The sequence below is a fragment of the Xiphophorus couchianus genome, chromosome 3, assembly GCF_001444195.1.
Source record: "Xiphophorus couchianus chromosome 3, X_couchianus-1.0, whole genome shotgun sequence".
In the NCBI taxonomy this organism is placed as follows: domain Eukaryota; kingdom Metazoa; phylum Chordata; class Actinopteri; order Cyprinodontiformes; family Poeciliidae; genus Xiphophorus; species Xiphophorus couchianus.
In genome coordinates this window covers 16,230,045-16,252,306 of record NC_040230.1, presented here as the reverse complement: position 1 = coordinate 16,252,306, position 22,262 = coordinate 16,230,045, and the positions used below count along the sequence as shown (strand labels likewise).

At 37.8% G+C, this 22,262-nt stretch overlaps 1 long non-coding RNA gene across 3 annotated transcripts in view; it reads right to left on the bottom strand.

Annotated features, from left to right (window-relative positions):
* LOC114141942 (uncharacterized) overlaps positions 1 to 19,640 on the bottom strand; it is a 76,092-nt gene extending 56,452 nt beyond the window's left edge. For 2 of the 3 annotated variants that reach the window (XR_003594928.1, XR_003594926.1), the window contains exons 1-2: positions 19,169 to 19,640; positions 6,829 to 6,918 (exon numbers count right to left, since the gene is read on the bottom strand). This is a non-coding gene — a long non-coding RNA (uncharacterized LOC114141942). The remainder of the gene's footprint in view (positions 1 to 6,828; positions 6,919 to 19,168) is intronic. The other variant, XR_003594927.1, reaches the window with a different exon arrangement.
* Positions 19,641 to 22,262: the final 2,622 nt, after the last annotated feature.

Below are 22,262 nucleotides of genomic sequence, written 5' to 3'. Positions count from 1 at the left end.
ACATGATTAATAGCAGAACCACTGAGCTTCCAACACTCACACCAACTTTGTATGATGTAATTCAAGACCAGATGATTGGCTGATTTTGGCTGAGGTAATCAACTGGTTGCTTCCTGAGAGGCAGACACTGGGAACTTAAAAGATTGGTTTGTATTCGCAAAACATTTCTACTGAAAAGATCTTTTGAGAGCGCTTGGCAAACCGGTTTGAGGACACAGAGCAGGATTTTTGATTTATCAGTTTCACATTGTTCAGATCAATGGCTGGTGTCATGATTCGTCACTCAGGACAAATATTCCCACAGTTTTGTTCTTTCTCGCGCTGTTCACACTGGTTCTAGAAGTAAATTGAACACATTGAGGATAGCCCTGTTTTTCAAACCAGTCTGACATGTTTATTTATTTAATGGTGTGCAATGTTTTATTATTAGTTACCGTAATTTCCAGACGGCTCCAGTTCAAGAGCGAATTTGCTTCAAGATGAAAGCACCACTTAAAGAGGCCCTGAGGAAGTGTGTGTGTAAGGCTGTTCGATTAAAAACACTGAAGAAGATGAGTATAGTGGTTTTAACGTGCAGGAGGAAGGTAAAGATAGCAAACAATGACTTTTCCTGGTAGGCACTTTTCGGAAAATCATTTATGTTACATGCTTATGTATGCTACCAGTACATATTTCATTAAGATTAAAAAAAAATCTTTATTTGTAAATATCTGGACACCATATTTTATTTCTTTTCGAAGTTAGTGGATGCAGCTGATATTTAGGTGCTCTCAATACAACACAACAGCAACTGCCTTTGTGGAGCATTGAGTGCAACTTCTGTAGAGAAGTCTGTTTGGATTGTGATGAGCTTGACTGACACAAACTTCTTTCATGATTTTATCATTTTTCGGTCATTGTTTATGTCTGGGTTTTCTGCCCGGCTTCTTCTGATGCAGAATTACGATGAACGTCTTGCGTCATCGACATAAATCAGATCAAATAAGACATGAACATTCAGACTGCAGGGGCTTTGAAAACAATTGGATGTGTGTCCAATTCAGTACCGCAAATGGAAGTGGCACAAATCGGATTTTTTCTGGAGTGAATTGAATTGAACTGAATTGGGCTGTTCAGACTGCTATGATATGGGTCGCTAATGGGCAAAAAAACCCAAAACCATCTGATTTGCGTCGCATTCGTCTGCTGTGTGAATGTAGCCACTGTAAAGTGGTGTGACTTTTTTTTTTTTTTTTTTTTTTATTAAATCTTTATTCATTTCATTCAATACAAATAAAAAAAAAAATTAATAAAAAAAAAATTTAATACAAAGAAAAAAATAAAATAATTTAAAAATGAAATGAAAGGTAGCAGAAAGAAGAAAATAATCTTATAATATCTGCCCCTTTTTCTCAACTATGGATCAAAACAACAAAAAACAAACAAACAAAAAAAAAAAAAAAAAAACTAAAATTTTTTTGATTTGTCTTATGTGACAAAAAAAGAAAACAAAGGAAGAACAAAGAAACAAGGTCAATCATCAATCTCAACTGAACAATACTATACTTTGACTTTATACTATTTCATACTTCTTCAAAAAAACAATCTTTAACATTCTTTTAAACATGTGTAATGATTTAACATTTTTAACATCGTTTTGCAGGTCGTTCCACAGTTTGACTCCTTGTATCGAAGTACATCGTTCTTTCAAACAAGTTCTGAATTTAGGTTTCTTAAAAATCTGTGTCCCCTTAAGGTTATAACCACTCTCTCTCTTTTCAAAATTTTTTTTGGATGTTTAAGGGTAATGTTTTTAGGTGTGCCTTATACATAACCAACAAAATATTATAATCAACTAAATCATTGAATTTCAAAAACCTCAAATTACAAAATAATGTATTTGTTGGATATTTACCATGTTTTCGAGCAATAACTCTTATTGCCCTTTTTTGCAAAACAAAAACAGATTTTGTACTAGTATAACATGCCTTTCCCCATACCTCAACACAATAAACCAAGTGTGGAACAATTAGTGCATTATACAACATAAATAGTGCATGATCATTCAGAAAATCTTCAGAGCAAGAATCAAGTCTGCCACATATGTTATAGCAATTTGAGTAACGACAGTTTAAAACTTGAATTATTCTCGCTGACTTTACTGTGCTCATCAAAATTTTAAAACTGGGAAGAAAATTACAAATACTGGTTTCTTGTGATAATGGTTGGTATCCAGGTTGTGAGAAAATCATTGACAACCGCACATCAATTTCAATTTTATACAATCTTCAGTGTTTTGGTTTTTCTTTGACATGGTTGATGGAATTTGGATCGAGGATCTACTTGCATCTTCACAACCCTAATTGGCTGGAATCAAGTACAGGATTTTTTTTTTTTTTTTCCTTTTTGGTCGCTCTCAAGATATTTTTGAAAACTAGTCCAACTGTTTCTGTGAAAGCACCTCGCAAGAGGCCTTGCTTGTGCAGCCCAACAATCTTGCCAGGTTCAAAGGTAGAAAGCATGAAAAATGACAGGAAAGATACATTTCCGCACAGATTCAGAACCATAAGGCTACGGCCTTAAACTTTTGCTCGGCTGTTTAATAGCTTGCTTGATTTTAGATGCAGTTTTTAAAAATGTGCCTACTTTATTTCCCACTCGCTCCTGTTTCTTCTTTCTGCATTTTAAAGTTCTGGCTACTAATTGTGATCCATCAGCACCAAATGAGAATATTTTGACCAGGAGAGCATACGTTGAACTAAAGGGAGTAGAAAGAACAGCTTGCATTAAGATTAAGCAATACCACTTTCTCCTTTTTTTCTTTTTCTTTTTTTGCTCATTTTTTCTCAGTGAAACCGTTTCGGCCCTCCACCCAAACACTCATTTAAGCAGGGTCTCCACCACTATCCCCACTGTGTGGAGTGGGCCAGCGAAGCATTTCCACAGCTGCGGCCAGGAGCGCTCCCAAGTTTTCACGGAGACACATAAAACTCCTCAACAAAAAAGGAGGAGAGGAAGGACTCTGCAAGGACTGTGTAAGTTCCAGGCATACCTCATGAAAAGCCTGAGTCCGTTTCCTGGAAAAAAAGAACATCTTTGGCCCTTCATGGAGGCTCCCACAGCCACACACACAATAGTAGGTTACTGGTCAAGATCTTTGTTGAGGTAATGGTATTGCTTACGCCACTGTGGTTACCTCATGTAGTCTGTGTCTATTTCTATCTGCTTTGAATATGATGACTCGTGCTGTGTTTCCTGAGAGTGTGTGCGTGTATTCCAGTGTGTGACTGAGCTCCAGTATACGTGTGTTGTCTGTCCATTAAGGCTGATAGGTGGCCAATTATAGCTGCCGTCTTTCAGGAGCAGATGAGAGGAAGATTCGGACCGATATGCACATTTGCTTTCCGTGTTGGAGACAATTATATGGACTGTTGAATGTGGGTGCCTGACTGTAGGAAATGATCTTTTTAAATTTATTTGGAAATTAGGTTTAAAAATAGACATGCTGCACTGTGAAAAGATTTTAGGCAAATTAAGACCACGATTGGTAGTTTTTAGTTGTCAAAAAATTCCCATGCAAGCTGAAAAATGCAGCATACATCACTAGAAACCTTACTTAAAGGGATGACATTACGTTTTCGAGCCACATAGTATCATTTTATAGCACAATCAAGTAATTGTGTTGCCTTCAGTTTAGTTGTTATAAAAATGCTGAATATATCAAACATGACTGAAGAGGAATTTGACTTTGCAATTGGGCCTCTGTCTCTTTAAGAAGTCCCTGCTCTTTCGACACTCCAAACAACATTCCTCTATCAAGCGTTTACAAACATTTGTCAGAGCACTGGACTGAGAAGTAGCTCATATAATGAGCTCAGCAGATGCTAATTGCTGCTGCCACTAGTCTGAAGGATTAGTGGCAGCGCTTGGTTCCCTCAATCCAAAGAGTCAAAGCAACACTCCAGATATGTTCTCGATGAGGGAATAACATTATAACATGATGTAAAGCTAAAAAAAATAATCCATATTACATAATGCTGCCCCTTTAAAAAAGAAAATATCCTTTTATTCTGACTATTTTTGAAGAGACATCCCATCCCGGTCGTATAATGTAGCTGTTTTTCCACAGTGGAAGCCTGTTCCTGGGTAGAAGCTAGAATGGAAGTTCCCCTCTCATGGATCGAAGGAGCGTGAAGAGGGAAAGAGAGAGCAAGGGAAGATATGAGCGGGGGAGTTTGAAGAGAGGGCAGCAGAGGGAGAGGATAATTTACCAGTGACATCAAGGCAGCATGAGAAGAATGAAGAGTAAAGAGTGGAACAGAAACTGTGATGTGGGAGGGGGGCTCCAAACATCAGCTAAGTGGGTTAGTGTAAGCCCATCGTCTCTCGCTAAACAAAGCCTGCTCAGAAAGCCTCTGCATCAGTGGGAGACATGAAGTACACAGAGAAAACTGGCAAACTTATTCTTGCCTTAGTAGTGGTTACTATTAAGGCTTCACTTCCTGTTTGGTTTGAATATCATTGTTCAGCAAAAATATTGGCTAAAACGTTTGTAAATTCTGAAGAGAATCAGCCACATTCAACCCTTACAGCCAATCACAACCTGATAAAAGACAATAACTTTACTTAGGTCATTTTATAGCTTCCTGAGACGTGTTTTAACATTTTCAAGACATTATTATCATGTAACTTTTCCAAAACAACTCAGGTCATGAACAGTTTGCTTTTACAAAATGGAGCTCCAGTGACCTGAATGAAAGCATAAGGAATACAATGTGAATCAGACGTACCAAAGGGTGAATTATGTCGGAGTTGAGGCCTTATCAGTTTTTCTCAATGTTCAAACGTTACCAATTCTGATGAAACCATCATGTTGTGTCAGTGAACTTCAATGCAATCCATTCAATGTGTCTTAAAAGTATGAAAAATTATGTGCAAAACACTCCGAACTGCAGTGATTTTTACTTCTGAAATCCGAGCCGGATCTTCAGTCAATGTTTAAACACAATAAAATCACTTCTGCTTTAGGCATCAATGTGTGAACAGAGTTACTAATTTTATCTCGTCTGTAAAATTGAAGTAAAATTTAAAGATAACTGAATTATTTCACTAATGTTGTATCCTGTGATAATATTGCAGTACTTTCATATGAATCAACTAAAAGAAAGCAAAATTCTTTAGAGCCAAAATTATTTATTCATTTATTTAAACTACATAAAAGTTCAGTAGTCAAGTACTGAGATCTATAAAATGTACCACAATAAATTAGTTAGAAGTCTAGTTTGAGCTGTTTGACCTCAAATGTCATAAACATCCCCGGCCAACATATTTCTGCTCATATTCAGTCAGTTTCAGCACAGAAGGCTGAGACTCAGATGAAGTTATTTATCTAGCAGGCACAGAACTTTCCAAACACTACACAACGTTATCAAGCAAACATTTAGACAACACTGCGCTCTTCCAACAGAGTGAGATAGGTGAATCACATCCGGTGAGTAAGAAGATTATTCAGCTGGGAAGGGAGGGGAGGGGAGGAGTGCTGTCTTCCAGTGACAGAGCTAAAGCTGCTCTAATTTTCACTCCCACTATCACCACAGGATCAATAGCGTACAATCATGAGCGCTGAAACTTCACAAGTCCACATGGAAGCAGTGGGGAGCAGCAAGGTGCAGCTCCCTGAAACACTGCTGCTGCTTTAAAAGGAGTTTAGCCAAAAATAACGGTGTGGCGGAACAGCTTGTGTCTAAAATATTAAGGAAATACAGGCAAATGTTCTTCAAGAAAGGATCAAGTTAAAAAAAGGAACCTATATACGTCAAAATCTGGCATAAAATATTTTTATCTTAATTGTCAACAGATTTCACAAAGCCCTTTATGTGGACACAGTCACAAAAACGTCGCATCTAGTTGGTGATTAATAAAAAATAATCCTGAAGAATAAGACTTGCATAATAATTGTGTACAAATTATTAGATACAGATAGATATGAAAACATCTGAGTATTGTGAAAAAGTTTAATATTTTTTGTCACTCGTTTCAGAAATTGAAACTCATAGATTTATAACACATAAAATTATATTTATTCTAATTTTTTAAGATTACGGCTTAGATATAATGAAAACCCAAAATTCAATATCTTAGAAAATTTTAATATTACATCACGGCAATCAAATAATAGAAATTTTTAATCTAAAATTGTTATCTGACACATTTATGGCATAATGTGACTACTAACTTGACCGATTTTCAGGAAATAGTCAGTGACATCCTACTAGCGATTTTATACCCTCATTTTCCTCACATGTGTATTGGAAACTGCTGACTTGTTGAGTAAATTTAGGAAAAAATAGACAAATCCCTCTAAATTAATTTGTAAAACAAAATTCAAACAAGAATGTAAGTCAAATAAAGTAACTCATAAATAAGTTTCTTATAGGTAGCAACAATAAAAAGAAAGAAAGAAAGTTAAAACCTTCGTCTGATAAACAGAAATCACAGCTGTATTGTTAATTAATATGTGATAAACATAAAATCCTAAAGATGTTAAAATGCTAAGCCTTGATAAACAAATTATAAACTGCACTTTAATCTGCTGAGTTATCAAACACCTAAATGTAACAAGTTGCACATGAATTCAACTGCAGCATGAAAAATCTAAGTTTCTCAAAAAATTACTGCAGAAAATCACATCTAACACAACATAATATCGACACAGGTCTATAGTAGCGTTTCTTTGTACGTCAGAAAGTACAGAGCTAACTGTGTTAGCGTTATTTAGTTCCCTATGCTTTTTTCTAAATCCAAAAATATAATTGAGCTTCTTCTTTAACTGTTTCCAGGGATAATTACCTTATTTATCTTCTTTTTTTTACCCCTTCAGACGAGGCTCAGAAAGCTGAAGTGCAGCTGGTGCTCTGTAATGTGGTTATTTTCAAGCGTCTGTGGGAGGACAGAAAAAAACACACTCAACAAACACAGCATGCTTGGTTTGATACCTTTTTTGTAACAATCCAAGCCACCGTGGCCATCAAAAAAAAAAAATTAAAAACGCACTCTGCTTTGCAACCTTCAAGAAGATAATGCGTGACTCAGTGACACCCTTTAGACGTCTTACATCAGCATCGAGTTGTGTCAACACTTTCAGGCTTCTTTCTCACTCACCAAGTCAGCAATTCCAGTTACAAGGAACAGCAAGCGCACATACTTGCTCCTCTGCTATGCAGCTCAGTGAACGTCACAAAAGGTGTCCCGACGTTTCTCTTTCACTGGAGGAAATTTTTCATGTAAAAATTAATGGGAGTGCCTCACCCTGTGCACAGAGGACTGCAGAGAGAATAACAATGCTTGAACTGGCACCTACATGGCAGTCGTAGGTTGCCATGAGGAAGATATTTCCGCACCTTGCTTTTTGTTTTTCACACCAGGTGTCAAATGTGAGGAGATGAAGTTTGAATGCAGTGAATCATAAACGGCTAACGCTCTGTAAAAATAAAACAACAACAAAAAAAAACCTCTGGCTAACTAGAAGGCAATACAAGAACTGGATTTCCCAATACAGCTGCAAAAGCACAAAATCTTACCATTGTTTATCTAGTTTCTAATGAAAATACCTTAGTGCATTTGTAATAATACAAAACTAACTGACAAGTAACTTTTCAGCATGATAGAGGAGCTTGTTTTAAGTCTGCAATTCTGTAATATTGATGAAAAAGTCCTAGTTTCATTGGCAGATGAGCAACCAATCAATTAATCAAGTTTATTTGTATAGCACATTTCAGCAACAAGGCAGTTCAAAGTGCTTTATCATGAAACACAAAAATAAAAGGCATAAAACATATAATCACCAATTGAGAAACAAGTAAACAATAGATTTTGTCGAGTGTCATCGTCGAAATCACCAATTCATATAAAATATGTTCCAATTGTTATGGTTCAAACCAAACCTAAACATGTGGTGTTTAATGACATGGTGAAATGTTATAATTTCACTTAAACAACTGGAAAAGAATGAAATATATGCCAGTGGAACAAGTGCTTCATCAATATTAAGGAATTATTTACTTAAACAACTGTGTATCTTGCTGAAAAATTACTTGTAAGTTAGTTTTGTCTTATTTCAAGTGTACTAGAAACTAGACCAAAAAAATACACATATTCATTATTCATAAGAAAGATATTTCTCAGGCAATTAGGTCTTCCTGGAAAGGAAATGTGCAAAGCAACAGCGAGATTGTCTAAAAAGAGAAGCAACTTTTGGTTCCCCAAATCCTGCTTTCTTCCAATGAGTTGCTTCTTTTTTCCCCACCAAGTGTGAACTTTCTTGCAGATTCCCTCACAGGCTACGTGCACAGCAGACTGTTTCAGATTTAGCAGAGCATTTTTCATGCACAGTTTCAGGCAATGTTTGACGCTGACCCATTCCCCACTAATGGGGCGTGAAGACTGTCAAACAAAATCCACCCCGGTGTCTGGGTGAATCATGGCGAGATGTTATTCTCGAGAGGTGGCTCTTAGTTTCTGCAAAACAAGCACCTGAAAGGAAAGAAAGTCAAATGCAAAGAAAAATACAAATAAATCAAACAATAACAATATAGTTTGATTACAAGATTCAAAAGACTAAAACTGTCATTTTGCAAGAAATAGATGATAAAGTTTTGTATTTTATGTATCTTTAATGTAGATATAGACAAAACTATAGTCATATTTAATAAATTAGAATAAGTGATGAACGAGGCTCACTTGGCAGATTTTAAAATATTTTTTAGGCAGGTATTAAACTTACTTTTTATTTATAAAAATTGTGTTGTATTGGTCTGATGTAATATTCTAATATTTAATGATGTGTTTACATTAGTTGCAAGCAGAAAAACAACCTCAGTGGACAGGTGTTGAAAGCTAGATTAAGACATGCTTGTGTTTCCCAGCAGGATATAGATCAAAAAACGTGCATCAAAAGTATTTTTGGAAGCCCTGATCTCAATTAAAGAGATCATTTATGAAAAATGCTGATTAACAAGGTTTGGGGAGAAAACTTATACATTTAAATTAACTTTATTAATTCTGTCAAGTGTTAGAATTGTACGTATAATTTTGAATAAGTATATTAAAAAAGTGCATGTAGTGCTTGCTTTTAAAATTCATTCAAATGTTTAATGTTTACTTTACTGTCATGGACCTTGTGAGTGTGAGCCGATCATTAACCTGCATCAGTAAGTATTGGGATCTACACAGATGTTGCTAAAAATATTTTAAAACGTTTTTTTTTTTGTTAGTTTGAAACAGTTGAACCTTTTGGCGTCAAGTTTGACAGAAGGGGAAAAAATCAGTCAGCTGTTCTGTAAAGCAGACTTGAAAGTGCCTCTTTTGAACACTCAGTATATCAGAGGGAAGTGTGATTCTGACCAATGACCTGTAATGAGTCAACTTACAAATAAAATGAATCTACATGTAAAAATAAAAAGCATCCACATACAGACTACAGTGCGTGTGTGTGTAATTATAGACGGCCACATGCCGACTCGTGATCAGACGTTTCTTTCCAAAAACTTATTTGCTTTTCCTCCTCTGTAAGCTAAACTGTTCATACTTGATGCTGATGCACAATATAGACATATTGTGCATCATTTAGACAAAGTGCTGCCTACAGTCAAACATGTCATCCAGCTTAATTATGTTTGGATATGTAAATGAACCAGAAATACGTTAAATTTGAATGATATCTGCTGCTTTGTGGGTGGATCGTCTTGAATCCTGCCGTCAGTAAAACTGATGATTCTTGGATTTACATTAAACATATTACATATAAAATACTGTTTCAAGAGTTTTTTATCCTCTGGTTAATATTGTGGTGGTTCCATTAGTAAATCTGAAACTTCATCTGCATCATAAATCGCAGAATGAATGATTCACAGAATAAAACCATTTTAGAAAAATTGCATGCGTCAAACTTTCAAACAGCATTCTTTTTGCAATTTCAATATGCATTGTCAAATGTTTTTGTTACTCTTATACACTCAGCCTCTTTCTCAGGTTGACCTATTTTAGACTTGATTCCCAATAAATCCTCATTTGAAGATGTCTTTGCTAATTTGGTGAACATATTTTTAATTATGCAACCTTTCACAGGCCTTTTTTTTTCACCAAGCTGGTTTCATTGCTGGTTTCATTGCTAAACCGATACTAGCAATACTAGTTCTTGAAAGTACCAAGTCACTGCTGGGCCAGAAGACCTAAAATTAAAATGCTAAGAAGCACATGCTGTTTTTCTTTCAAATCCTGACTTAGTTTCACCTTTAAAATGGCAAATTTCAGACAAAACTATGCTTATATAATATGAAGCGTTGTGTGATATTTCAGTTTTGATCAGCATACATACAGTTCAGAAACCAGAAATGCAGGTTGAGATAAAACTGTTTTTATATAATCATCTAGCACAATGGGAAACAATGGGAAGTGGTTGCTGCTTGAGTGATTATAAAACAGAAGTATTTAAGTATGAATAAACTTTGAATAGGATTTGCAGAAAAAAACATTAATAATGTGATTTGTGTTGGAGAACTGCCTTCAGCTTTGCTGGAAAAACCCAAAGAAGATTCTTTACCAGCTTGCGCTAAATGCCACTCTATTATGCAGCATGCAAATTATGTTTCGCATGTATGGAACTGCTATTAACCCTATAATCTCAGATGTAAAACAAATGTAAATCAGCAAAAGTAACCCGAGTACAGTAGCTGTTTTGCCTGATAAAATTATCCAACATTGTCTCTTGATGATGTTTTGAAGACTCTGCAGACTTTCTTGTTGGCTTCTGCTACTTTATCAATTAGCAAACATGTGGTTTTCTGTGAGCAGGACTGGAAACTGTAGTTTGTATCAGAAATGTGCCATACAGAAGGAAAGAAAAACTGCTTAAAATGCAGTTTATTACAAAAACAACCTCAGTCTGAGCTATCTGATCTAAACAGCTGAAGCTAAGCAGAGCATAAAGTCGTCTCTGCATGTAAAGTGAACTAGCCTATAGATTTATCTCATCAAGAACTAAATATGTAAGCATTCTCAATTTCAAGTAACCTTTGCAATGATGATCTAGTTCATGTTCTCATCCTTTCAGCAAAATGCCAAACTTTCACCTAATCCAAAATGACATTATAAAATGCTAATCTTAATCAGCAAAATCCAGAAGAAAAAGTCATTTAAATGTGTAAACATACTCTCAACTACTACGTACTGTTGCAGCCAAAATAACTACATTTGAATTTCCTTTTGATCCACAAATTAAGCTAAGCGGTTGCTGCTTGAGTGATTATAAAACAAAAGACTAAGTCTTATTAGATAAAAAGCACACAGTTGCACATCTTGTTAGTGGTATGAATGCTATCCTATCTTTAGAGTTTAATTGGTTTATTTGACTAATTGTTGTTCTGGGGTGAAATTATATTACAAAAGCACTGTGATGATAAAGTAAAAATACTTCCTCAAATATAAACATGCATATTTTCAAATTTAAAGCAGCCAAATTCTATTAAATTATTGATAGCATCTCGATCTTTAATTTTCTTTCTACCAACATAAAAAACAAGGCTCAGCAGTACTGACTGGATTGACCAAGTATATATATATAATATAGTCTTCTGTTATTGTCGAACAGCTCAAGATGAAGCAACAAAGCTGACATGGGAACAAAAACACATGACCCACTCAATAAAAGTATCAAAAGTGTCAGTAGGGGGATTAGCCCAAACAAGGAAACTTTCCACCTCTGCCCACGACGGCTGTGACTCATGCAGAAATGCAACCACTTGTTTATCTTTGCTGTGTGCGAGACTGTGTGTTTGCCCGCATACAAACCCACGTGGTCAATGTGTGACCTAGATTGACATTGGTCTGAGTGTTGAGAGCGAAGCACCAGTCGGCCACTGCATAATTTCATGCTGAGATAGAAGAAAGAGAACACAAAGCGGATATCTGGGCTGATGGAGCGGGTGTGGAGAGAGAGAGTACAGGTGAAACTAACAAAGGTGTGCAAGAGCATTTGGATGGATGAATGATTTGAAGAGCAAATATTCAACCGGAGCTTCACACAGTTCAAAAAGCCACCAGCAACCACTAGCTGCAGGAATTATCTATTGACTTCAAGCAAGCATCTTCTCCTTAGTCACTTTCTTCACTGCTGTCTGCTTTCAGGTGGACAAGGACTGTATCTGAGACAGACGGGGATTCTGTCAGCCACTTTATCTGATCTGCAGATCTAAAAAAATCCCTCAGAGGGGGAGTCCTGCAGCGTTTCAACTCTAATGACGAAACCACATGACACAAGCCGTGCTAGCCGAATACATGTATCAATACAAATGTATGTTCCTGCAAATCTTCAAGAAAATCTTTTTAAATAACTGCCTACACCAGCTGACTCATACGCCCAATGTTCACATATTTCCAGACTCTATCTTACAAATGACACCCACACACCCTAAAAATCACCACCATTAGGTTGTACACTTAACAACAGCAATGACAGAGTTTGTTGCTTGTTTGTTTTTTATTTTGGTACATGGCACAGGACCCCAGCAATTGTCTGACTGGTGGTTGAACAAGTCCAGATCAACAGAAAGTGACTGGTCGTGTTTTGGTTTGAAACATAGATTATATCAGGAACCGCGGGCTGAACCAGAACAGAAAAGCTGATTATTTAATAATAAAACTATGAGCATCAATAAGCCAAATGTTTCATACCATAAGGTGTCATTTACCTACGTTTTTGTTTCAAAATCTCTGGAACATCAGAGTTTTTAATTCTATATTAATCTATATTATATTATTTGGTTTTCAAAGATTACTTCTGGGTGTTTTGTCACATATCTTTCAGATCACTAAACAAATTTTCATACCAGACAAAGATAATCTGCCTAAATACAAAAAGATGTCTTCAAATTATTATTTCATTTATCAGGAGAAAAACAACTATCCAGATGAAAGGGTGTGTATGACAAAAATAATTGTCCTCCTTGTTAAATCATAAATTAACTGTATTTAAGCATATTTTTATAAGTTGGTCCTAATCACTACCGGACCTGTGAAATCATTCAAATAGATAACATGAGGAAGGCTGAAAAATCTCAAAAGCTAACACACCGTACCTCAATCTAGAGAAATTAACAAGCAGATTAGAAAAGGTCACCGATATTGATCAGTCAGTAGAGGGTCACAAAGTCCTTTTTAAGACTTTATTAATCCAGCAAACCACAGAGAAAGTCGTTATTCACAAAAGACAAAGCATGAGACAGTGGTGAACATTGCCAGAAATGGACAAAATTGCTCCAACAGATCGTCAACAACTCATCCAAGAAGTCACTACCCCCAGTTAAGGTCATAATCCAACTTCAATGGACTGGACAAATATGACAACCACTATCACGACCTCAAAAGGCTGGATGAGTTGGAGTATTCCTCTCACTTTGAAAAACATGTTGTCTGACTTCAGGGTAGGATCTTCCGAGTCAAATTGACTTTGGATGAAGACCCAATTGAGGGAAATCCAGGGATCTTGATGCAGGAAGACCAGAGGGTATAAGTGAATCTTATTAGAGAGAGACCGGGATATCTTCCTAGAGCAAGGCCTGGGGGGAGCTCACAGGTGAGGGGCTGACGCCTGGGACTCAGGAATACTGGGGTTGAACAGTGTTAGATCAATATAAGACTGGGATCATATGCTTGACTATCACTGTGACATCAAATGATGACCAGAGTTTCCCCCATGATTCTTTTTCTTGGTGTTTCATCACTTCTGTCATAAAGACATAAACAAGGTGTGCGCAAAAGGAAGAGCATGATATGGCATAATATATTTGCAAGCTCAATGTTGTGTCAAAGCAATCGTTTTTGATTGTGAGATTGCACACATTGATGTTGCATTGACAATACACCTCAGTTTACTAATTTTGCCTTCGAGGAACCAAATATTCTTGTATTACAAGAACATCTGGCTTTTAAAAGGCTTTCTTTGGACGTGATTTTCTGCTCAGCAGCGAAATTTGTGTTTATGATAGTGAAGAAATTGTTGACAAAATAAAAGGTGTCAGGCCAAAGAAACAGGAAAGTAGGGAGGACTGTACACCAAGAGACGCCTCATGTTTAAGATGATCATCTGCAGTGTGACTACTTCTCTTGGACTCACATGACAATGCACATTCAGACTGGATACTACTCAGATATCTACTATTCCAATAAGATTGCCCAGGCTTGAAGGCTATAATTTATAATCAAATTATAAATTATGTTATTGTTAGGCTATGCTGAACAACAGTTCCAAGTATACATCTGAAGGTAGCAGAACAGTACATCTCCATGACTAAATGGTATTTTTTATATCCCTCACCTTATTTTAGTTTAAAATTTTAGCACATATGTGTCTTAAAGTCAAACACAAGATTCTGTGTCAGCATTATTGATATAAGTGGCTGTTTTGAGCAGTTTTGATACAAAATACACCCTCATGGGTCATGGCACGCTAGATCCTGCCTGACACCTACCTGCTACTCATCAGTGCATGTGTAATAAGTGTGCGAGCCATCAACATGGCGTTTAAAGGAAGCCTGTGTGCTTGAGGAGAGACATCAGAACTGATTTGATGGGATAATCTGGCCGAGCCTCGTCACGGACCCTTTGAAATCCCACCACTGTCGGAACAAGTCTCCACTTCCTCTCATGCTACCACTGGAGTAATTTTGCTGTCAGAGTCGGCATTTACAGTCATCCCACTGAATCTGTCTGCTCAGATTTTGCAGTGAAAGAATGCACATAAGTGCTACAAAATGTCCCAGCTGCCAACATTCATGAAAACAAACTCAAATTAATTCAAAACCAAAAGAAAAATAAACACACAGAGAGTTGCATTTTCACTTCCTACCCAGAGTCTTTTAGCGACCTCCGTCGCTACACTCGCCTCTCCTGTCTTTGGGCACTGGTGTGATAAGGTAGTGATGGGTTGTATTACTCCTGGGGGGAATCCCCTGGCGAAGCTTTGTGTATCTGTGTGCATGAGTGTGCACGTCCCCACAAAAAAAGGAAGAATGCCACCATTGAAGCGCCTTGCCATTGCGCCAGCAAGCCTCTCCCCCGCACCCACACCTCCTCCCCATCCGCGCTTGCACTCTGACGTACAGTTGGAGCAGATTTGGTGACACAAAGATAAAAGCCTTCCACTGTTTCTGTGCTTCCTCTTTCTCCAGTGTCACCAGAGTGCTTTAGTGCCGGTGTCTCGGCCGCAGACATAGAGGCCTCATTCAAACTGACACAATCACTTTTTGCTGCTGCTTGGGGACAAGACAAGAGTTCACAGTGCAACATTTCCACCAGAAGCTCTGCATATGAGACCGCGCCTTGCAAAAACTGTGCGGAGCTCTTCAACTTTTTTACATTTTGTCACGTTACAACCACCAACATATTTTCTGATAGCGCAACACAAAATAATGCATAATCACAAAGTGGATGGAAAATGATGGAATGGTTTCAAAATATTTGCCCAATTATTTGAAAAGTTGTAGAATAACTATTTACTGCAATTTGCATTGCAAGACTTTTGACAATTTTGCATATCTAGAGACTATTTTGCAGAACAGCTGAGGCTCATTCTGACTGCATGGATATCAATCTTCATGTCTTGACAGAACTCTCATCCTGCAGTACATCTGGCTACACGTTTCAGGTCAAACCGTCACCCCAATCCCAACTATTTCGCAGTCTGAACCACAGTTACTCCAACTCTAGTCCTCAATAGTTGCTATTCTGCAATTTTCATATGCATACCTTTTCCAAGACACCTAAATCAAATGATTAGCAGGGCGTCACGTAGCGAAGTGGTCAGAGCGAACGCCCCCTATAGAGAGGATATAAACCTCAAACAGGTTTGACTCTCATCCTCGGCTTCTTTGTCGAATGTCTTTCCCCACTTCCTATTAGATTACTGTGAACTAAACTCCATTCGTGCCAAAACAAAAAATCTTTAAAAAAAATAATTGGCTACAGAATTTTTTTTTTTTTTAAATGGTAAATTAGAAATTTGATTGCACAGGAATCATTTAAAGGTTTGTAGGACGAAAGCTATCAAGAACTGGAGTTGTAATCTCTGTTCTAACAGGTTCTTCTTCCATCAGTTCTAAGTAGCTTTCCTGTCCTGTCAAAGAGCCACCACAGCATGATGCTACCATCACCATGTTTTACTGTGAGAATTGTGTGATCAGGATGTTTCCACCACACAATGCAAGTTGCACGTCGGAGCACTAAGGGAAATTTCTGCTTCATCTGACCGAAGCACCTTCTTATTTGCTTTGTCTCTTTGGCATCTCTCTCCTGAACTATGAACTCTGCAGCTCCTCCAGAAACACAATCGATTTCTGCCTCTCTGAAAAATCCATTTTTTTTGCCCGGCCTGCCAGTTTAAGTGGGCAGCCACGCTTTGGTAGCTTTGCAATTGTGCAATTCTCTTTTCATTCAGAGATGACAGATTGAGAAGTGTATAACTCTCAGCATATTGTTTTGTTTCATAGGCTAACTCAATCTCCATCTATGCACGTCTATAGATGCTGTGTTTTATTTGTCAAACATCTTGCACTCCATATATTATTTTCCCTCCTCTTCAAAACTGTGCTCTATTTTGTGTTGGTACTTTTGCAAGGAACTGTAGCAGTGCATTACTGCAGATAAACAAGTTTAACATGCACCACCTGAGGCAGGCTTTAAACAAAAGATCAACTTCCTCTGTCATTAATCAGACAACAATGACAAGCCTGCATATATTAAACAGTTCTCTACAGAAGCTGCAGGATTTCACTCTGGTGGTGTTTTACTCTTAATAGCAGGACCATCTGACACAGATACGAAGAGAAGATGATCCAGAAAGCAGAATGGGAATACTGCGACACAAAGTGCATTGAGTGAGTACAAAGCTGCAAATGAAAGCATTATTTTTCCACCATGAAATCAAGATTTTCTTGCTCTGATCTAAATTGTACTGATGAGGGAACAGAGATGTGATTCCAGGAAAAAGTGAGATTTTTGAGATAAATCCCCATGAAAAAGACACTGATTTGCAGCAGAGCATGAAAGCTTTTCCACGACAACAGATGAGTTTTATGGCTTATATTTCCTCCTTTTATGTTCAGAGAACAGCCTCTCCAGAGTAAACAATTCTATTGTAAGTTCATAACTTTGGACTTAGCTCCAGTTAATCTTGTGGATAAGCCTGCTTTATTTAAGTTTCAGAGTGCGCTGACTTTTCAGGCAATTAATGCAAATCAATGCCTCGTCCTCCAGATCAGGCCAAAATAAAGTGGCTGTTTGTGTGAAAAGGGAGAGTTGTGCGAGTGAGTCACCTGACACGTGATGCCCGCGGACACAGCTGATTACGAACACATCAGATTCTAATATAAGCGACGCGGTCATAATCTGTAATCACTTCCATGTCTGGCGGAATAAGAGAGCAGGTTAATCTGGATTACACGTCACCGTGGTGAAGTCACAAATGGGCCATCTGACCGGTCAGAGGGGCAGGAAGAAGCCAGGTGAAAACAAACCGAAGCATGGAGGGAATGATGAGAAAACGGACGATAAGGCCAATAAAGGCCTCTGCAAGATGAATTATCTGTTTGCAAACTCTTAGATCATGACAGATAAGGAAAAAAGGGAACTACCATTCAAAAGCAGGAATGCAACAGATGAAGGACTCTTTTGTAAATAAAGCAGAGTTCGCCCTTTGATGACCCAAGCATCAGTTTATAGTTCTTGGATAACAGAGGGTGGACATGCAGAGGAACTTGTGATCTATGCCTATAGGATACGTTCTGCTCTACAAATCATGCTGATGAAATTAGGTCAATTTATAATTTACTGAAGACTTTAGGGATAAAGACTGCACCAAGATAAACACCAGAGCTTGAAAACATGGATCCACCACAGGAGCAACAGTGCCCCCCTGTTTAACATCCAAACCAGCCGTGACCAGATGAGACATTTCTGCAAACTGAGGTGAAATCAAGTTTAGAGCAATGTGGGAGGCAGTGAAGAGGGTTAAACATAAATCATAACTGAATGAGCCCTCTGGATACCTGACGTCTGGCTGCATGTGATCTGCACGCCCAGCGGCTAATTATGGCACAATGGGGATGAATGGCTGTTGTTGACCAGCGTATTAATCCCTGCACCCTCTGACCGTATCACAAACAAACTTGGCTAAAGAAGAGGAATGTAGGATTTCCTGCACGTTTCATGGCAGCCGCGGTACTAAGCAGGTGGAGGCATCTGGGTCAGTATGAGTGCTTAGATGCTTGTGTGGAGTATTTGTGTCTGCTAATTTTTGCTTGGGTTGTTTAAAGTGTAACATACCATCCCATCAGTAGTGGTTTTTGACCTGGGGCATATGAGCAGCTATCCAGTTGTTCCAGAAGCAAGTTTTCAATTGCTTTTTTTTATACAGTTAATTGGGAGTTGGAGACATCTGATTGCTGTTGAGAAAAGACAAACCCAGCTAAGGACAACTATACATTGTTTTCTACATTAAAAAAAAAAGTTGCACAAATACACATCTGTTCCTTTACAAATAAACCATTAATTAAAGCCCACTGTAACTTTTACCTCTGAGGTTCAAATGTGGTATTGGTGGCATTATGCTGTGGGACTGCCCATCATTATCTACTGATCTCTGAAAAAAGAACTAATAAAATGTTGATAAGATGAGGTGAGAAAAACTAAAAGCATAAATATTCATTTGCAAGAATATTGTATTCACATGCAGAATATAACAAGGTAGTACTAAAGGGTTAGCCAACAAGCAGTGTGTGTTTTTGTATCTGCTACAGATAGAGCCGGTGGAGATCATTAAAAGGATCCATTTTCATGGAGATAATTAATACTTTGTCTTTTCATTAAAGTGAAGCAACATGTTTAAAATGGAAATAAAACGACTAATTGGTGAAGTCATTAATATGTCAGATATCCGAGCTGTGACTAAGACTTAGAAAAATGCTTTTTTTTATGGAACATCAGAAGAGGGGGGGAAATCTATTTGGCAAAGTGTGTTAAAGTCTGTTAGAGCAAGCAGCTTCTCCTGCAGCAGCGGTGCAGAGAGGCTACTTTAACCGCCTGGCAGGTGGAGAAGCAGCGGTGCTATGCGAAGCTGCAAGCCGTCACATTTACAAACCTGTTGACTGTGTCTGTGTGAAGACTTGCCGGCTATTTATCTTCGGATCTACGCTCTTTTCCACCCTTTCCCCCGGAGTGAGGGGAAACCTGTGGGGTTACTGGGATTTACCCCCGTCAGTCCCTCTCTCCCTCTCCCTCTCTCCGGGGTATGGCTGCTATCAGCTGACTGTAAAACTATCCAGCCGAAAAACAGCTTTACACTTTCAGAGCCGCGGCTCATTTCAGACGCTACAATATACGCCGCGCTTTGCCAGATGAGAGAACGGGGACACACTCTGTGCCTAAAAATACCTGTCTACGACTATATTTGGCTTGGCAGGATCACAATCGCGGCGTTAAAATAGTCGGTCCCGCCCCGGTACAATGAATGGGCTCTCTGCAGTCTCACCCTGCCTCCGTCGGACAGGCAGCGGCTAAAATTAGCAACTAGGCCTGCGTCAATCAGGAACCTCAGTGCGTCAAGAACCGCCCCGCCCCTGGGGGCTCATCATTGGTCAGAATAAGGACGTTGACCCGAGAATACGCGCCTCGTGATTGGCGATTGAAAATTACAGTTGATATACTCCGGAGGACTGTTTTAATTTTGTGGTTGTTGTGCACGCTGTCTGACAATGCCTCTCTTCATATCGGTCATCAAATTTATGGCATCTTCTGAATATGTGGCACAGCCGTAGAGTCTTAAACGTGTTTAAGAAAATAAAAACACTTAAAATCAGTGTCAAAAAAAGATTAAAGTGGAAATGTAATAACAATAATTATATATTCAAACATATAAGTGAAACCAAAGTCACATATAAACTTTAAAAATGCATTAGAATATTATAAAACTGTTCAGAAACTAACTAATCTGTTTGAGCATTAATTTAATCTGAAAAATGTAGCAAACATAAAACAATTGGTTTTTAAAAATAATAAAATAAACTCATGAATAAGATTTTTGAAACAATTTAAAAAATTGAAATATATTACAAAAAAATTTTTTTCTGAATGAAATAGAAAAAATAATGTCATATATTTATTTAAGTCAATAAAAAAGTGATGCTGTTTCAATACATTCTATAATGTTTTTGAAATGTAATCCCAACTAAGGTCATTTTCACCAAGTTAAAATTAGCCTGGTCCTCTTTTTGATGTCTTGGCACTCTGACCAGGTAACCAGGTAAGAGTATTAGAAAGGTATTAAACTTGTGAGAATTTAGTAAATCTATATTTAAATCATGAGAAATGTCAGGGCCGAGCCATCATCCGATTTAAACGTCAGCATTTCCCAAACCAACTCAAGGTAATCCCTTTTTCTCCTAAAGCTGTTTCATAATTTTAAGAATTTTAAGTTGGCACGTGCTTTGGCAGAGTGAGGTTGTGTACACTGCAGCCTGATTCCAGAAGATTATCCTATTTTGAGGAGTTTTATAGCAGAAAAGAGAGTGAGATCATCTATTCGGATCATTTCGGGTCATGGAAAAAAAACATTACGAAGTGACGTGTTAAACAATTGTGATCAAATTGAATCTAAATGTTAAATATTTAAAGATTCACAATGCTGAGATAAGGCAGTCAGCAACGTTTAAATGCAGAAAATCTTTTCGAAATTCTCTTCTAAACAGCTAAACACGTCGTGTACTTTATATCACGTTACTTTATGGATGGCAACATTTATACCAACAAGTCAGTAATATTTATCAGATAAAAGATGACACTGACCCAGTGCTGCAGACAAAATACTGCCTCTTACACACATTTAATTACAGAAAGTTGCAGAAATTTGCAACAATACAAAAGGAAACTCGTAGAAAGACGACAAATGACGACACCGAAACGTTAAAGCTGCAAAACTCTGAGCTGCCCCAATAATAAGCGCAGAACAAAGAGAATGGTACCTGCCTGGTTTGTGGTTGCATTGAGTCTCTTTCAGTTTGTCTGTCTTGTTCCTCTGTGGGCGGGGGGCCCCTCTGTACGTCTGTGCCCATGGTGGCCTGTTGTTTCACATCTGTGATCTAAATGCTTCTTCCACCACTGATGTTCCTTTACTCAACAGATTGCAACAAAAAACACAAAAAAACAGAGAGAGATAAAATATAAATTTCTGTGGTTTATCTTGATTAAAATCCCCTTTGCTGTGTGAACCTTTGTGTTTGTGTGGTTGTTTTGTGTTAGACAACTGCCCAACGTCCTTACTTTAAGCATGTAATTCTATTATTTAGTCATTAGAATACAGTTTAGTAAGTGATTAAGGTTATTTATCTCTGTCATATGCTCGCACTCACACTGTGAGTTATTATATAGATCATATGGTCCATTGCTTGCCTTGATTTTCAGAAGAAAAAAGAAAGATTTTAGCTGAAAAGCTGTCATAATGAATTAACACATGACCCTCTTTCATGAGATATTTAAGATATTTTGGTTTCCTTTGATCCTCATCTTTATGGTTTTTGTCATTTTTCTTCTTTCATTCTGGTTTGTATGATGAACTTTTGAAAACGTTTGAAAGTTTTATTTTATGTTCATTTATTTCATCATTTTAAATGCATTTATTTAAAATGAAAGTAATTATTTTACATGTGAAGTTGCTCCTACAGCCAGGGCCCTCGCTGGTTTCCACAGTTAGTCCCAGTCTGAGCTGACCTCTCTTAACCTCTCTTATGTGGCAAATGGGAAACATGAGCAACCATCTTAAAGTGTAACTGTATAATTAGCTGAAAGTCATGGTTGTTTGAAAGACTCAAGGTGACCTTTCAAAACATATTTTTTTCAGATTTCAAAAAAGAGCAAAAAATATATATATATATATTTATGTAGATATGTTTATATATTTAAAAGAGCTTGGTGGAAGCAGCACAGTAATAAGACACCAGCTCACCCAGCGGATCCCCCTCAGTTTCCTGTCCTCTAACCATCAAACCAACAGCGCCTCTGTGTAGCTCTCTCTCTGTCTGACTGATCCTCTCTCCACCCTCTCTCTCTCTCTCTCTCTCTCTGGCACACGCGCTCGGGGCTTATGTGTCTCGTACAGTACAGAGAGCGCGAGAGGGAGTGACGTCACCTCTCCCATGGCGTCACATTGACGTAGCGCATACCAGGAGCTCTAATGTGGA